This window comes from Cynocephalus volans, chromosome 8 (assembly GCF_027409185.1).
Source record: "Cynocephalus volans isolate mCynVol1 chromosome 8, mCynVol1.pri, whole genome shotgun sequence".
Classification (NCBI taxonomy): Eukaryota; Metazoa; Chordata; class Mammalia; order Dermoptera; family Cynocephalidae; genus Cynocephalus; species Cynocephalus volans.
The window spans coordinates 104,887,064-104,901,057 of NC_084467.1; positions in this window are offsets into that span (position 1 = coordinate 104,887,064).

A 13,994-nucleotide genomic window follows, 5' to 3' on the forward strand; every position below is an offset into this window, starting at 1 on the left:
TTCCATTTATTTGTGTCCTCTTCAGTTTTTTTCACCAATGTTTGAAAGTTTTCATTGTAGATGTCTTTCACCTCCTTAGTTACATTTACTCCTAGCTATCTTATTTTTTTGGTAGCTATTGTGAATGGGATTACTTTCCTGATTTCTTCTTCAGATATTTTGTTATAGGCATATAGGAAGACTTGATTTGTGTGTTGATTTTGTATCCTACCACTTTATTGGACTCATTTATTTGTTCTAGAATTTTTTTGGTGGGGTCTGTGGGGTTTTCTGTGTATTGAATCATGTCATCTACAAATAGGGATAATTTTATTTCTTCTTTTTTATTTGGATGCCCTTTATTGCTTTCTCCTGCCTTACTGTGCTGGCTACAACTTTCAGTATCATGGTGAAAAAGAGTGAGGAAAGTGGGCATCCTTGTCTTGTTCCAGATCTTAGGGGAAAAGCCCTGAATTTCTGTCCATTCAGTATGATATTAGCTGTAGGTTTGTCATATATTGCCTTTATTGTGTTGAGCTGAATTCCTTCTGTACCTAATTTGTTGAGTGTTTTTTTTTTTAATTTATCATGAAGAGTTGTGGGATTTTATCAAATGCTTTTTCTGCATCTTATTGGAATGATCATGTTTATTTCCTTCATTCTGTTGATGTGATGTATCATGTTTATTGATTCATATATGGTTGAACCATCCTTGCATCCCTCAAATGAATCCTACCTGATCATGGTAAATGATCTTTTTAATGTGTTGTTGGATTCTGTTTGCTAGTATTTTCTTGAAGTTCTTTGTTTCTACGTTCACTAGGGATATTGGTCTGTAGTCTTCTTTTTTTGTTGTATCTTTTAATGGTTTTGGTATAAAGCTAATTTTGGCCTTATAAAATGAGTTTGAAAGTATTTCAAATTTTTGGAAGAGTTTGCAGAAAATTGGTATTAGTTTTTCTTTAAGTGTTTGGTAGAATTCATCAGTAAAGCCATTTGGTCCTGGGGTTTTCTTCATTGGAAGACTTCTATTACTGCTTCAACTCATTACTCATTATTGGTCTGTTTAGGTTCTACTTCTTCACGGTTCAACTTTATTAAGTTGTAGGTGTCCAGGAATTTATGTTTCTTCTAGGTTTTCCAGTTCATTCAAATATACTTGTTTGTAGTAATCTCTTACGTGGCATCAGTTGCAATGTCTCCTTTTTTATATCTGATTTTATTTTTTTGAGTCTTCTTTTTTCTTTGTTAGTCTAACTAAAGTTTTATTGATTTTATTTATCTTTCCAAAAACCAACTCTTTAATTCATTGATCTTTTGTATTGTTTTTTTAAAATTTCTAATTCATTTATTTCTGCTCTGATCTGGTATTTCATCTCCTTCTACTGATTTGGGATTTGTTTTGTTCTTGTTTTTCTAGTTCCTTGAGGTATAATGTTAGGTTGTTTATCTGAAGTCATTTTACTTTTTTGATATGGGCATTTATTCCTAAACTTACCCCTTTGAACTGCTTTTGCTTTATCTCATAGGATCTGGTATGTTGTGTTTTAATTTTCATTTGTCTCCAGGATCTTTTTTATTCCTTTTTCATTTCTTCTTTGATCCATTATTGTTTGGGAGCATGTTTTTTAGTTTCCATGTATTTGTATGTTTTCTAATGTCCCTTTTATTGTTGATTTCTATTTTGGTTCTATTGTGGCTGGACAAGGTAGTTGATATGATTTCAGTTTTTTAAAATTTGTAGAGGCTTATTTTGTGACCTAACATATGGTCTATTTTAGAAAATGTTCCATGTGCTGCTGAGAAGAATGTGCATTCTGCAGCTATTGGATGAAATGTTCTATATATATCCATTAAGTCCATACAATCTACAATAAAGATTAATTCTGTTATTTCCTGGTTAATTTTCTGTCTGGATAACCTATCCTTTGCTGAAAGGAGGGTGTTGAAATCCCCAACTATTATTATGTTGGAGTCTATTTCTCTCATTAGGTCTACTAGTAATTGCTTTATATAACTGGGTTTCCAGAGTTGTGTATGTATATATTTAGAATTCTTTTATCCTCTTATTGAATTGATCCTGTTATAATTGTATAAGGCCCTTCTTTTTTTTTTCTTTCCTTGGCTTGAAATCAATTTTATCTGATATAAGTATAGTTACTACTGCTCTTTTTTGGTTTCCATTTGCATGAAATATCTTTTCCATCCCTTCACTTTCAACTGGTGTGTGTTTTTATAGATCTGGTGAGTGTCTTGTAAATAGCATATTGTCAGTTCGTGTTTTATAATCTATTGAGCCACTCTGTGACTTTTAATTGAGGCATTTAATCAATTTACATTTAGAGTTATTATTGATATATAGGGACTCATTACTGCCATCTTGTTACTTTTTTTCTGTTTGTTTTGTTGATCTTTTTTTCCCCTTCTGATCTTACCATCTTTCATTGTGATTGAGTAGTTTACTTGAGCAGTGTATTTTGATTTCTCACTATTTATTTTTAGTATGTCTCATATAAGTTTTTGTGTTATAGTTACCATGAGACTAACAAAAAACCGTGTTGTAGTTATAACAAATTATTTTAGACTAATACCAGCTTAACTTTGAAATCTAAGAAAAAGAAAAGTACCAGAGCCAACTATATGCTTTGGCATCACCCCCCTACACACACTCTTTGACATGTTTCCAGTTGCATCTTTTGATATTGCCTGTCTCTTGCATGGTTGTTGTATTTGTTGTTGTCTTGTTAGGTTTGTTCTTTAGTCTTCATACTAAGGGCATAAATGGTTTATTCACCAACTGTATGACACTGAAGTATTCTGAGGTTGTCTACTTTACTAAGGAGTTATGTACCTTCAGATGTTTTCTTGGTGCTCATTATTGTAATCTTCTTTCAAATTAAAGAAGTCCCTTTAGCATTTCTTGTAAGGCACGTCTAGTCTTGGTGAACTCCCTTAGCTTTGTTTGTCTGGGAAAGACTTCATTTCTCCTTTATATTTGGAGGTTAGTTTTGCTGGAAAGAATTTTTGGCTGACATTCTTTTTAATCCGGCACTCTAAATATATCATCCCTTTCTCCTCTGGCCTGTAGGGTTTCTATGGAGAATTCCACTGAGAGACGTGTTGGGGGGGGTCCATTGAATTTTATGTGTTTCTTTTCTCTTGCTGCTTTCAGTATCCTTTCTTTGTTTTTGGTTTTTGATAATTTGGTTATGATATGTCTTGGGATGCTCCTGTTTGGATTGAATTTGATTAGTGACCTCTGAAATTCCTTTACCTGGATGCTGTCATCTTTCTCCATACTTTAGAAAACTTCAGCCATTGTTTTCTTGAATATGCTTTCTACAGCTCTTCCTTTTTCTTCTCCTTTTGGTAGGCCAATTTGTGGAGGTTATTTTACTGTATTTCTGTTTTGCTTTTTCTTATTCTTTTTTTCTTTTTGCTCCTCTGATTTGATAATGTCATATATTTTATCTTTGAGCTTACCGATTCATTCCTCAGTTTGATTAAGTCTGCTGTAGGAATTTTCTATTGAGTTCTTCAGTTCAGATACTGTGCTCTTTATTTCTAGAATTTCTATTTTTTTAATTAATTCAATTTCTTTGTCAAGTTTCTCATTCTGCTCCTGGATTGTTTTCCAGATATCATTTAATTTTTTATTTGTATTTTCTTGTTATTCCCTGTAAAACCTTAAGAGGGTTATTCTGAATTTTCTGTCAGACATTTCATTTCTGTCAGTCCATTGCTAGTGCTTGGTTTGTTTCTTTTGATAATGCCATATTTCTCTGTTCTTTCTCAACCTTTTTTTCTTTATGTTGATGCCTGGGCATTTGAGGAAACTGCTATCCCTTCTAGGTTTTATAGGTGTTCTTTGGTGGTGTTAGACCTTTACTGGTTAATATCTGAGCTATGTCTCTGATCTGTGGGGTTTTTTTTTTTTTTTTTTCCAGTTCTGTGTTGGATTATTAGCTACTCCTATGTCTTAAACTCTGCAGTGGAACTAATTTGTTATCCTTTGGTTAATTTTAAAATTAGAAGAACTTCCTGTGGGGACCAGCACTTGAGCCTTCTGGTTGAGCAAAATTGCTTCTTTGTTGCTGCTTCTCTGGGGAAAGCTTTTTGTGCAGCTCACATTTTAATTGTTGGCCTTTTAACCATTCCCAGTTCTTGTCAGGTCAGATATACCTGGGTTGTGTTGTAATTCTGGCCTGGAACTGATTCCTTCCAGCAGACTGTGCCCCCTTCAGTTCTATTCCCCTGATCCATCTCTTTTGAGTGGGTCTATGTGGATTGGAAGGTAAATCAGCTGCCCTTGTTGTGCACCACTGTTCCTCTGGTGGGCCAGCCTCACTGCACATTCCAAATGCTTACTGTGGGGTGGGCCATGTGCTGGTTCCTCATGATGACTCACTGGCCTCTGGGTGGCTCCTTTCTTTGGCTGCAGTGCTCACTGTGTGGGTCCATCAGAACCCTGTCAGTGGTCTTGCTGGCCTGGAGCCTGGTATGGTGCACTCTGAGGACCTCCTCTCCCCTGCATACTCCAAGCAAATTCACACAAAGGGCACAGCTGCAGCTTTTGCTGGCTCCTGCTGCATGTACTACAACTTCTTCCCACTCCTTCCCAGGGCAGGCTTGAAGCAGTCCAGGCTTGAAAAGGTCAGAGCAGTCCCTTCTTTCACTCACCACAGTTTCCACCTTCCCAAACTCCACGGATTTCTTGTCCTCTTTCTCCAAACTTCAGCAGTCCCCAGTTGGCAGTCTTTGCTTTAACAGGTGAAATTGATCAGTTGTGGGAGAGAGTGATACTGGGGACTGTCTATTCTGCCATCTTGATGACATCCCTACAATGATTTTTTATTTACAATGATTTTTCTGTTATGATTTTTCAACTTTATAATGGTACAAAATGATTTACATTTAGTAGAAACTGTGCCTCAAGTATCCATACAACCATTTTACTTTTCACTTCTAATACAGTATTCAATAAATTACATGAGATATTTAGCACTTCGTTTTAAAATAGGGTTTGTGTTAGATTATTTTGACCAACTGTAGGCTAATGTAAGTATTCTGAGCATGTTTAAGGTAGTCTAGGCTAAGCTATGATGTTTGGTAGGTTAGGTGTATTAAATGCATTTTTGACTGATGATATTTTCAACTTACAATGGATTTATTAGGATGTAACCCCATTGAAAGTTGAGGAACATCCATGTGCATGTGTGTGTATATATACATACATACGTATGTATTACAGAAATACATGCTCCTTGTTAAAAAAAATCAAACAGTACAGAAGTATATAGAATAAAATATTAATTTTTCTTTGCCATTCCTTCTAATCCCATGCCCCTCCCAAAGGTAATAATTATTAATAAATATTTGTTTGTCATTTTAGAACTTTTTATTTATCATCACATGTATGTGGATTTCTCAAACACAAGTGCAATTATACTAAATACATTTTTCTAAGAATTGATTTTCATAATTAAATATTAGAATGTAGAATCTTTTTATGCCAGTGTGTTGGGGTTCTCCAGAGAGACAGAATCAATAGGATATATTATAACTATAAAAGAGGGGATTTATTAGGGGAATTAGCTCACACAATTGTGAAGAAGAGTCCCATGTTAGGCCATCTGCAAAGTGGATGCTGATAGCATGGCTCAGTCCAAGTCCAAAGGTCTCAAAGCCAGCGAAGCTGATGGTGTCCTTGGTTAAGTCCTGGAACCCAAAAGGTGAAGAGTCTCTAGCTCTGATGTCCACAGACAGGAGAGGAGTGTATCCCAGCTCCAGCGGATAGAGAGAGCGCTTCACCTTTTTTTCAGTCTTTTTGTTGTCTCTGGGACCCCAGCGGATTTCATGGTTTCCACCCACCCTGAGTGCAGGTCTTTCCCATCAAGTCCACTCAGGCTGTCATCATACTAATCCCTGCTGGAAACACCCTCACAGACACACCAAAAATGATAGCTTTACCAGGTTTATTGGCATTCCTTAATCTAATCAAGTTGACACCTAGAATTAACCTTCACACCAATCCATTTTAACTATCCCAATCTTTTGATTAGTACACAGTATTACAGTGTGTACTGTATACATATAAATTTGCCTATTGATGGACATTTAGGTAGTTTCCAATTTTTCATTATGCCAAACAATCTTTGTAAGGAACTGATAGAGTTTGGATGTGTTGTCTCCCCAAAGATCATATCAGAATCTGACCCCCAACTTGGCAATATTGGGAGTGGTTTGGGTTATGGGTGTGGATCCCTCATGAATAGACTAACATCTGGGGGTGGGTAGGTAGTGAGTGAGTTCTTGCTGTATGGTTCCTCTGAGAATTAGTTGATTAAAGGACCCTGGCACCTCCCCTCCCTCTCTCTTGTTTCCACTCACCATGTGATCTGCTTGTACATGCTGGCTGCCTGCTACTTTCCGCCATGAGTAGCAGCAGCCTGAGGCTGGTGCCAGATGCAGCTTTCCCAGAATCATAAGCCAAATAAACCTTTGTTCTTTATAAATTACCCAGTTTCAGGTATTCTGTTATAAACAACAGATATGGACTAATACAGGAACTTCCTTGTATATATAACTTTGTATGTGAATATATGTGAGTGACTATATTCTGTAGTACCAATTTCTAATAGTGGAATTGCTGGGTTCAAAAATAAGAATTTAATCAATTCTGCTAAATTGGTCTCTTAAAAGGGGCAACAGATAGAGGGGAGGATTCTAGGAAGATGGTGGAGTCGGAAACACCAGGAATTTGTCTACTCACCTAGACAATAATTTTGTTGGCAGAGTTTGTCTGATGTAACTATTTTGGAACTCTGTAGCCTATTCAAGGTTTGCAAGTCCCAGGGGAAGGTTTGCATGGTAAATTGCAGTTAGTTTCAATCAATTTCAGCTCTTAGCTCAGCAGAAGCTACCCATCTTCCAGCCTCCCCCACAACCCCCAGTCCTGTGACAAACAGCTGAGCACATATCCCAGAGAAGCTTGTACACAGCTTACTGGAGCTAGAATGTGTAATAAGGACCTGGTCTACCAAATATTGGTATCTATGTTCTGATTGCAGATTTCTGTTTCTGATCACGGATGTGCAGACACATAGGCATATAGCCATTTTTGCACAATCCATCCCTCCAACAGTTGTTGCAAGTCCCTCTCCATCTAGCTGAAGCAACTGCCACAGGATTTAAAGGCCAGTGCCTTTGTCCTCCCTTCATATTTCTACTTTTTCTCTTTTCAAAACCCAACACTAACAATTAGGACATTCAAAAGCATATATGAAGGAAATTAGAAAGTCACTGCATATGCCCAGAAGAAGGTGAAGTCTCCGAAACGACCTGAGAAAACCTTAAGTTTACACCTGAAGATGATTATCAGCATAGTGGCAGGCTACAACAATCAACTTTTAAAAAGGCAAAACTAAACAAACAAAACACTTATTAAATTCTGGGAAGAGGGAGAATCTGATTTCCAGAGTTACCCATCATTAGATTAAAATGTCCCGTTTTCAACATGAAATCACAAGGCATACAAAGAAATAGGAAAATATGACTCATTCAAAGGAAAAAAGAAATAAACCAACAGAAACTATACCAGAGAAAGATCAGATGGTGGACCTGGTGAACAAACTTTAAAATAACTGTCTCAAAGATGCTCAAAGAACTAAAAAAAAAAATGGGAAAATCAAGAAAATGATGAGTGAGTAAAGTGGAAACGTCAGTAACAGTTAGAAAACCAAAAAAGAAACCGAAAAGAAATTTTAGTGCTGATATGAAAAAATTTTACTAGAGGGGATCAAAGGTAGATTTGAGCAGGCAGAAAAAAGAATCAGTGCTCTTGAAGACAGGACAATTAAAATTATTGAATCTGAGAAACAGAAAGAAAAAAGGTTGAAGAAAAATGAACAGAACCTAAAGATTCTGTGAGGAACAACTGAAACAACATACATACTATAGGAATCTCAGAAGGAAAATAGAGAAAGGGGCAGAAAGGTTATTGGAAGAAACAGCTGCTGAAAACTTCTGAAGTTTGATGGAAGACACAAATATCTAAAATCTTAATTTAAACTAAATTCTTAAGATCTTCTTAAAATCTAAGAAACCTAACAAAGTGTAAGTAGGATTAACTCAAAGGGACCCACACTGAGACACATTATATCATACAGTCAAATGCAAAAATAAATAATCTTGAAAGCAGTGAGAGAGAAGTAACTTGTCAAATACAAGGGATCTTCAATATGATTATCAGCAGATTTCTCAATAGAAAATTTGGAGGCCAGAAGACATGGACAGATGTATTCAAAATGCTGAAAGAAATAGCTGTCAACCAATAATCTATGTCTAGCAAAAGTGTTCTTCAAAAGTGAAGTAGAAATTAAGACATTCTCAGAAAAATGAAAGCTGAGATTGTTTCTTACCACTAGACCTGGCATGTAAGAAAAGATTAAAGGAGTAAAGGAAGTAGACAGTAACTCAACTGCTGTTGAGGAAATAAAGATCCCCTTAAAGATAAATACATGAGCAATTAGGAAAGTTAATATTATTGTAAAAATGGTTTATAACTTCACTTTATGTTTTCTACATGATTTAAGAGACCAATGCATTATGAAAAATAATTATTAGTTTATGTTTTTGGACAAACAAAGTAAAAAGATGTAATTTTGTGACATCAGTAACTTAAAGTGGTGGGGAAAGACCTGTACAGGAGCAAAAATTTTGTATATTGTTAAACGTAGGCTGACAAAAATTCGAATTAAAGTGTATAACTTTAGCTGTTAAATGTAATCCCCATGATAATCATAAAGAAATGTTCTCTATAACATATTCCTTATATATATGATTATATAAGGAAATGAGAAAGAAATTAAAATATTTTACTACAAAAAATTCACTAAACACAGAAGAAGACAGTAATGTAGAAAATGAGGGACAGGAAAAGTATAAGGCATATAGAGAACAAACAGCAAAAGGATAGAAGTGAGTCCCTCCTTATCAGTAGTTACTTTAAGAGTAAATGGGTTAAACTCTCCAGTCAAAAGACAGAGACTGGCAAAATGAATTCTAAAAAATGATCCAAGTATATGCTGTCTACAAGAAAGACACAAATAGGTTGAAAGTGAAAGGATGGAAAAGGATGTTACATGCAAATAGTATCCAAAAGAGAGAAGGGATAATATTTTAAAAAATAGGCTTTAAATTAAAAAGATTATAAGAGACAAATAAGGGCATTATATATTAATAAAAGATTCAATACAGAAAGAATTTATAATGATTACAAACATTTACATACCTAACAGACCATCAAAGTACATGATGCAAAAATTAACAGAATTAAAGACAGAAATAGAGTTTTGTAAAAATGATAGTTGGAGATTTCAATACCCCATTCTCAATAATGTGTAGAAAACCAAACAGAAGATAAATAAGGAAATAGAGGATTTAAACAGCACAATAAACCAGCTAGATCTAACAGACATATGTACAACATTCTATACAAAAACAGAATACACAGTCTTCTCAAGTGCACATGGACATTTTATAGAATTGATGATATCACAATAGATCAAAAAGCTATTTATTATACAAAGTATCTTTTCTGACCACAGGGCGATGAAATTAGAAATCAAAAATAGGAAGAAAACTGGAAAATTCACAAATTTATGGAAATTAAACAACACACCCTTAAACATCCAATGGATCAAAAAGGAAATCCCAAGGAAAATTAGAAAATACTTGGTGATAAATGAAAATGAAAACATGCCAAAACATATGGGATGAAGTGAAAGCAGTGCTAAAAGGGACATTTTAGCTATAAGCCTTTAAATTAAAAAACAAAAAAGGTCTCACATCAACAACCTAACTTTACAACTTAAGGAACTAGAAAAAGTACAACAAACTAAACCCAAAGCAGGCAGAAGGAAGGAAATGATAAAGATTAGAGCAGAGATAAACGCAATGGAGAATGAAAAACAGTAGAGAAAATCAACAAAACTAAAAGTTTGTTCTTTGAAAAGTTCAATAAAATTAACAAATCTTTAGCTAGATTGACTAAGGAAAAAAGAATGAAGACTCAAGTTACTACAATCAGAAATAAAAATGAGGACGTCACTATGGATTTTGCAGAAATAAAAAAGATTATAATAGAGTATATGAACAATTTTATGATAACAAATTGGATAACCTAGATTAAATGAACAAATTACTGGAAATACAAATCCTACCAATACTGAGTCATGAAAAAACAGGAAATCTAAATAGACCTATAAACAGATAAAGAGATTGGATTATATAATTAAAAATCTCCTGAAAAAGAAAAGCCTTGGATCTGATGACTTTACCAGTGATTTCTACCAAACATTTAACAAAAAGCTAACATGAGTCCTTTAAACTTTCTAAAAAAATTTGAAGAGGGAACACCCTCTAAATCTCTCTATGTGGCCAGCACTGCACTGATAACAAAGACACTATGAGAAAGGAAAACTACAAACTAATGTCCTTTAAGAATGCCAATGTGAAAATTCTTAAAATACTAGTAAACTAAATTCAGCAGCATATTAAATGGATTATACATAATTACTCAAGTGAGATTCATTCCTGGAATACAAGGATGATTCAACATAAGAAAATTGATCAACACTACATTAACAGAATGAAGGGGCAAAAAACAATGATCATCTCAATTGATGCAGAAGAAGTATTTTCCAAAATTAAATTCTCTCCATTGTGATAAAACACTCAATAAATTAGGAATAGGAGGAAACTACCTAAACATAATAAAAGCCTATGAAAAACCCACAGTAAAAGATCATATTCAATGATGAAAGACTGAAAGCTTTTTCTCTAAGATCAGGAGCAAGGCAAGAGTGCTCACTTTAGCCACTTTTATTCAACAAAGTACTGGAAGTCCTAGCCAAGCAGTTAGGCAAGAAAAAAAAAATCACCCATTTGGAAAGGAAGAAGCAAAATTATCTCTGTTTGCTGAAGACATGACCTTATACGTAGAATACTCTAAAGATTCTGCAAAAAGACCTGTTAGAACTAATAAAGAAATACAGCAACGTAGCAGGATACAAAGTCAACACATAAAAATAAGTTGCATTTCTATACACTAACATTGAACAGTCTAAAAAGGAAATAAAGAAAACAATTCCATTTACAATAGTATCTAAAATAATATAATACTTAGGAATTACAAGTAGATAAAAGACTTGTACAATAAAAAGTACAAAGCATTACTGAAAGAAATTAAAGAAAACATAAAATAAATGGAAAGATAACTCATGCATATCAATCAGAAGACTTAATATATAGTAATATTGTTAGAAAAGTGATCTGTAGATTCAATGCAGTCTATCAAAATCCCAACAATGTTTCTTGCAGAAGTAAAAATGTCATCCGAAAATTCATATGGTATCTCAAGGGACTCTGAATAGTCAAAACAATCTTGAAAACAAAGATCAAAGTTAGAGGACACACACTTCCTAATTTCAAAACTTACTACAAAGCTATGATAATCACAACAGTATGGTACGGGCATAAAGAAACACAACGTACCAATGGAGTAGAATAGAGATTCCAGAAATAAAACATATATGGCCAATTGATCTTTGACAATGGTGCTAAGACCATTCAATGGAGACAGGACAGTCTTTCAAAAAGTAGTTCTGGGAAAACTGGATGGATATTCACATGGAAAAAAAGTGGATTTGGACTCTTACCGAACACCATCTACAAAATTTAACTCAAAATTGATCAAAGACCTGAACATAAGAGCTAAAACTATAGAAATCTTTTTTTATTGTTTTTTTTTTATTAGTAGTATATTCATTATTACAAATCATGATTATTGTATATGCCCTTTACCCTACCTATCCCTCCCCAAACCCTCTGCCTCCCTCCCCCACCCATCTCTAGTAACCTTAGGTTTGTTCTCTCCTTCTGAAAGTTCAATGAATTGTTGTGGTCTTTCCTTTCTTTTTTCCTCTCTGTCTCTCTCTCTCTTTCTCTCTCTCCTTCCTTCTTTCTTAGCAACCATTTACAAGTGAGAACATGAGGTATTTCTCTTTCCATATTTGGCTTATTTCACTTAACATAATTTTCTCCAGACTCAACCACGATGCTGCAAATGGCAGAATTTCATTCTTTTTTATGGAAGAGTAGTATTCTATTGTGTATATATATACACCAGATTTTCCTTATCCAATCATCTGTCGAAGGACACTTAGGTTGGTTCCATATCTTGGCTATTGTAAATAGAGCTGCGATGAACATGGGAGTGCAGTTATCCCTTTGACATGATAATTTCCATTCCTTCAGATATATACCCAGTAATGGGATTGCTTGATCATATGGTAGTTCTATCTGTAGTTATTTGAGGAACCTCCATACTGTTTTCCATAGTGGCTGTGCTAATTTACAGTCCTAACAACAGTGTAGAAGAGTACAGTGTAGAAAAGCCACAATATTATGTCAAACTTTCAGAAGGAGAGAACAGACCTATGGTTACTAGAGGTGGGAAAGGGGGTGAGGAGAGGGGTTAGGGAGAAATTGGGTAAGGGTCACAAAGAATAATTATGATTTTTAATGATGAACATGCTAAAATATTGATTTGATCATCACATATTGTACACAAATACTGATAGTCAAGTCTGTTATTTATGTATAATCAATTAAAAGATAAATTTAAAAAACAAAGTAAAAAAAGAAGAAAAAAATAATGTCTCTAAAGTTCATCCATGTTGTAGCATGTGTGAGAATTCCCTTCTTTTATAAGGCTGAATAATATTCCATTGCACGTATATAATATTTATTTTTTATCCATTTATCCAGTGATGGACATTTAGGGTGCTTCAACTTCTTGGCAATTGTGAATAATGCTACAATGAATAAGATTTATAAATATCTCGTTGAGACCCTACTTTGAATTATTTTGAGTATATACACCAAAGTGAAATTGCAGAATCGTATGGTAAATCTATTTTTATTTTTTTCTAGAAACTGCTATACTGTGTTTCATAGCATCTGTGCTATTTCACATTCCCAACAATTCAAAAGGATTCCAATTTCTCTACATCATTGTCAACACATTTTTCGTGATAGTAGCCATACTAATGTGTAAGGTGGTATCTCTTTGTTTTGCTTTGCATTTCCCTAATGATCAGTGATGTATGTTGAGCATCTTTTCATATGCTTGATGGCAATTTTCATATCTTCTTTGGAGAAATACATACTCAAGTCCTTTGTCCATTTTGTATCAGGTTTGTTTTTTGTTGTTGTTGACTTTTACTTCTCTATATATTCTGGATATAAATTCCTTATCAGATATATGATTTGTGAATATTTTCTCCAGTTCTGTAGGTTGTCTTTTCACTCTGTTGATAGTGTCCTCTGATGCAAAAATGTTTTTAATTCTTATGAGGCCCAACTTGTCTATATTTTTGTTGTTGCCTGTGCTTTTGGTGTCATATCCAAGAGACCATAGCCAAATCCAATGACATACAGCTTTCCCCCTATGTTTTCTTTTAAGAGATTTATATACCTGTTGGCCATTTGTATGTCTTCCTTTGAAAAATCTCTATACAGCTCCTTTGCCCATTTTTTAAAAATTGGATTATTTGTTTTATTACTATGAAGTTGTTTGAATTCCTTTAATATTCTGGAAATTAATCCCTGGTTGGATGTATAGTTTGTAAATATTTTCTCCCAGCCATTGATTGTCTTTTCACTCTGTTAATTGTTTCCTTTGTTGTGCAGAAGCATTTTAGTTTGATATAATCCCATTTGTTTATTTTTTATTTTGTTGCTTGTGATTTTGGGGTCTTATTCATAAAGTATTTGCCCAGTCCTACTTCCTGGAGTGTTTCCCGTATATTTTCTTCTAGGAGTTTTAGAGTTTCAGTCTTATACTTAAGTCTTTAATCCATTTTTGAGTTGATTATAGTATATGGCAAGAGATATGGGTCTATTTTTGTTGTTCTACATATAGATGTCCAGTTTTCCCATCACCATTTATT